Source organism: Trachypithecus francoisi, unplaced genomic scaffold (genome assembly GCF_009764315.1).
Source record: "Trachypithecus francoisi isolate TF-2019V2 unplaced genomic scaffold, Tfra_2.0 Lachesis_group16, whole genome shotgun sequence".
In the NCBI taxonomy this organism is placed as follows: Eukaryota; Metazoa; Chordata; class Mammalia; order Primates; family Cercopithecidae; genus Trachypithecus; species Trachypithecus francoisi.
Genome location: NW_022681461.1, coordinates 1,985,354 through 1,990,923, shown reverse-complemented (window position 1 = coordinate 1,990,923; position 5,570 = coordinate 1,985,354).

The window sequence follows — 5,570 nt, the reverse complement described above, 5'->3', positions numbered from 1 at the left end:
AAAGGAAGCAGAAAGGAGGAAATAATAAAAATTAGAATATAAATAATGAAATTGAAAGAAAAATAGAGAAATCAACAAAACAAAAAGCTAATTCTTTGAAAAAAATTATTATTGGCATACCTCTAGCAACACTGACCGAGATAAAAACAGAGATGCCACAAATTAACAATATAAAGAATGAAAGAGGGGACATCACTACTAACCTCATAGATATTAAAAGGACAATAAGGAAACACTAGGAATGATTTCATGCCTATAAATTTAATAACTTAGGTAAAATGAACCAATTCCTTGAATTGGTTCAAACTACCAAAACACATTGAAGCAAATGAATAACCCAAATATTCCTATATCTATTCATGAAATCAAATTTGTAGTTAAAAACAGTTACAAAAAGAAAACTCCAGACCCAGGTGGTTCCACTGGTGAATTATGCTAGACATTTAATGAAGAAATAATACCAGTTCTACACAATCTCAATCTCTTTCAGAAAACATTAGAGAGCAAACACTTCCTATTCATTTACTGAGTCCAGCATCACCCTATAACCAAACCAGTCAAAAACATTCACAGAAATCTATAGAACAATATCCCTCATGAATATAGATGCAATAAATATAGCAAATGATATATTAGCAAATCGAATACATCACAACCACTTGGGGTTCATCCCAAAAATGCAACCTAGTTCAACATTTGAAAATCTACGTTCAATAAAAGTGGTTGGGAAAACTGGATAACACATGCAAAAGAATGAAGTTGGACCCTTCGTTTATACAATATACAAAAATTAACTCAAACTGGATCAACGGTCTAAATATAAGAGCTAAAACTATAAAACACTTAGAAGAAAACATAAAGGAAAAGCTTCTTAACATAGGATTTGGCAGTGATTTCTTACATATGACATCAAAATCACAGGCAACAGAACCAAAGGATTAATAAACTGGACCTTGAAACTTTTGTTACAGCAAAGGACACTACCAAGTGTGTGAAAAGACACACAATGAAAGAAAATATTTGCAAATCATATATGACATAAGGGATTAATATCCAGCCTATACAAAGAACTCCTACAACTTAACAATAAAAAACAACCTACTTCAAAAATGGGTAGAGGACTTGAGTAGACATTACTCCAAAGACAAATAGCCAATAAGCACTGAAAAGATGCTCAGCATCTGTATTAACCAGGCCTTTTATTTTCTCTATTCTGATGATTTGGCATCAGGACCCTTGGTGACCTTGGGGGAACTGCCCTCCCAGGGCTAGAAAATTTCCTGAAATAGTAATCAATTTGACAATGAAGGCACTTTTTAAATACAAATGGACAAGTCTAAAACTCATGCTCCAAACACCTCCTTTATCAGGCTATCACACTCTGAGCCACTATCCCCTGCACAAAATACCTCAGGGCCGAGTACCAGAAAACTAGGTGAAGTCCCTCTGTCCCAAAGCCTGCTGAAATCATTCAAACTAGCCAATTATAAGCCCGATTACCGTGTCTTGTCCATTCCTTCCCAAATGAACCACACTAAAGCCTCGTACCCACAGTTCTCTTCTCTCCCTCTGCTCTTGGCTGATTTTGGTGCTTCCCTGTGTGGACCCCATGGTGCGGTATACCCCTTTTTCTTTTCAGTGGCTGTTGTATCCTAATCTACTGGCCTTGCTATATCTCAAATTTTCCATGAATACACTGTATTTTAAAACATCACTAATCATTAAGAAAATGCAAATCAAAGCCACAAGACACCACTTTCCACCCATTAGAAAAGCTATCATAAAACTTAATTATAAACAAAAAATAAGTTGATGAAGATGTGTAGAAATTGAAACTGTTCTGCACGCTGGTGGGAAGGTAAAATGGTATAGCCATTGCGATAAACAGTATAGTGTTTTCTCAAAAAAATTAATAGAATTACCACAAGATCCAGCAATGCCACTTCTAGGTATATACCCGAAATAAATGAAAGCAGCAAGATATGGTTAGGCTTTGTGTCCCCACCCCAATCTCATCTTGAATTGTAATTCCCAGGTGTTGAGGGAGCTAGCTGGTGGCAAGTGATTGAACTATGGGGGAGGTCCCCCCATGCTGTTCTTGTGACAGGGAGTGTTCTCAGGAGATCTGGTGGTTTTATAAATGATAGTTTTTCCTGTGCTCTTCTCTCTCCTGCCGCCACATGAAGAAGGTCCTTGCTTCCCCCTCACCTTCCACCATGTTTGTAAGTTTCCTGAGGCCTCCTCAGCCATGTGGAACTGTGAGCCAAATAAACCTCTTTCCTTTATAAACTACCCAGTCTTGGATATTTCTTTATAGCAGTCTAAAGACAGACGAATACACAGGGACTCAAACAAATATTTTTACACCAGTGTTCATGATAGCATTTACTAATAATAGCCAAAAATGGAAATGACCCAAATGTTCACTGACAGATGAATGGATAGACAAAATATGATGTATACGTATAATGGAATATTATTCAGCCTTAAAACAAAATGAAATTCCAATATATGTTACAACAGGGATGAACCTTGAGGACATTTTGCTAAGTGAAATCAGCTAGACACAAAATGACAAATATTTTATGATTCCTCTTAAATGAGGTACCTACAATTCATGGTGAAAGTAAGTAGAATAGTGGTTACAGAGTTGCTAGGGGAGGCAGGAATGGATAGTTGTTCAGTGGGTGTGAAGTTTCAGTTTGGGGTGAGGAAAGGTTGTGGGGACAGTGTTAACAGTTGCACAACGTGAATAGGCTTTTTACCACTGAATTGGTACCACTGAATAAACACTCAAAAATGTTTAAAATTGTAAGCTTTATGTTTTGCATATTTTACCACAACAAGAAAAATTTTTTTTTTTTTTTTTGGAGATGGAGTCTGCTCTGTTGCCCAGGCTGGAGTGCAGTGGTTGGATCTCAGCTCACTGCAAGCTCTGCCTCCCAGGTTTACGCCATTCTCCTGCCTCAGCCTCCCAAGTAGCTGGGACTACAGGCGCCCGCCACCTCGCCGGCTAGTTTTTTGTATTTTTTTAGTAGAGACGGGGTTTCACTGTGTTCGCCAGGATGGTCTCAATCTCCTGACCTCGTGATCCGCCCGTCTCGGCCTCCCAAAGTGTTGGGATTACAGGTTTGAGCCACCGCGCCTGGCCAAGAAAAAAATTTTTAATCAATGAATGTAATTCACAATATTAACAGACTAAATAAAAATAGCCATATGATCATATCAAAAGATGTAGGACAGGTATCTGACACAATTCTACATATATTTGTTGTAAAATCTCTTATTAGCTAAGAATAGAAGAAACTTCTAATATAGGGTATTTACAAAAACTTTTAGCTAATATCACATTTAATGATGAGCTGAATAAGGCAATTGCTATGGTTTTATTGTCCCCCTCCATAATTCAAATGAAAACTTAATTGCCATTGTAACAGTTTTAAGAGAGATTGCTATGCATTTTCAACTGTCAGAGGCGATGAGGCCACAAGGGCATCACTTTTACAGGTAGGATTGGGGCTATAATAAAAAGGTGAGTTTGGCCCTCTCTTGCCCCTTTCTCTCTTCTGCCATGTGAGGAAGAGCATTCTGTTCCTCACCTCACCCCATCCCCCAAGGATGCAGCATTCAAGATGCCATCTTGGAAAACAGATTAAGATAACAATGCTCTCTCAGTCTCCTATTCAACATCGTCCTACAAGTCTTGGCCAGTGAAATAAAGGAACAGAAAGAAAGAAAAGTCATACAGTCTGAAAAGGAAGAAACAAATGGTCACTATTTGCAGACAAAATGATTATATATGTAGAACTTTCCAAACAATATACCAAAAAGACTTATTTAATTAATAAGCAAGTTTAGCAAGTTTTCAGGATAAAGGTCAATATACAAAAGTCATCTTATTCCTATATACCAACAGTGAACAACTGGAGTGTGACATTTTTTAAAAATCTATTTAAAACAGAAGAAAGAAGGAAAAAAGAAAGCTACACCTATGTACAAATGTATCAAAATGTGTGCAGGATCTATATGTATGCTGAAAACTACAAAACACCGCTAAAAGAAAAGAAAGATTTACATAAAATACCCCATTTTCTTTTTTCTTTTTTTGAGGTGGAGTCTCGCTCTGTTGCCCTGGCTGTGGTACAGTGGCCCGATCTTGGCTCACTGCAACCTCCACCTCCTGGGTTCAAGCACTTCTCCTGCCTCAGCCTCCTGAGCAGGGATTACAGGCACGCTCACAATGCCTGGCTATTTTTTGTATTTTTAGTAGAGATGAGATTTCACCATGGTGGCCAGGGTGGTCTTGAACTCCTTACCGCAAGTGATCTGCCTGCCTCGGCCTCGCAAAGTGCTGGGATTACAGGTGTGAGCGACCACGCCCAACCAAAATACACCAATTTCACTCACTGAGAGACTCAATATTGTTAAGATCTCAGCAATCTTTTTCTAGATGTCAACAGGCGGATTCTAAAATTTCCATGGAAAGGCAAAGAAACGAGAATAGCCAAAATAATTCTTAAAAAAAAAAAAAGGCCGGGCGCGGTGGCGCAAGCCTGTCATCCCAGCACTTTGGGAGGCCGAGACGGGCGGATCACGAGGTCAGGAGATCGAGACCATCCTGGCTAACACGGTGAAACCCCGTCTCTACTAAAAAATACAAAAAACTAGCCGGGCGCGGTGGCGGCGCCTGTAGTCCCAGCTACTCGGGAGGCTGAGGCAGGAGAATGGCGTGAACCCGGGAGGCGGAGCTTGCAGTGAGCTGAGATCCGGCCACTGCACTCCAGCCCCGGCGACAGAGTGAGACTCCGTCTCAAAAAAAAAAAAAAACAAAAAAAAAAAAAACAAAAAAAAATTGGAGAATTTACATGATGAGATTTCAAGGCTTCCTATAAAATTAGAGTGATCCAAACAATACATCCACAAAAGAATAGACATATCGAGCAACACAAAGAAGAAAAAGGATTTTTTTAAGTGAATTGAAATTTTTTTTTATACAAAAACCTGTGTGTGAAACTTACATTACAAGGTTATTCATAATTGTCAAAAATTGGAAACCACCAGCCACCTTTGAACAGGTGAATCAAAAAACACTACTAAATGAGTGAGTGATACTTTAAGAGAAATATGATGTTTTATAGCCTCAAAATATCTCACTGCAGGCCAGCATGGTGGCTCCCGCCTGTAGTCCCAGCACTTTGGGAGGCAAAGGTGGGTGAATCACCTGAGCCCAGGAGTTTGAGACCAACATGGGCAAAAACGAAGAAAGAGAAAGAAAAAGGGAAGGGAAGCAAGGGAGGTAAGGGAGGGACGGCGGAAGGAAGGGAGGCAGGGAGGGAGGGAGGAGAGGGAGGGAAGGCAGGAAGGAAAGGAGGAGGAAGGGAGGGAAGAAGGGAGGAAGGCAGGGAGGAAGGAAGGGAGGTCGGTCCAAAACTTAGCTACTTGGGAAGCTGAGGTGGGAGAATCACTTGAGCTCAAGAAGTCCAGGCTGCAATAAGCCGTGATCCAGAACCACTGCACTCCAGCCTCGGTGACATAGTGAGACCCAGTCTCAAAAATAAACACACAAAATC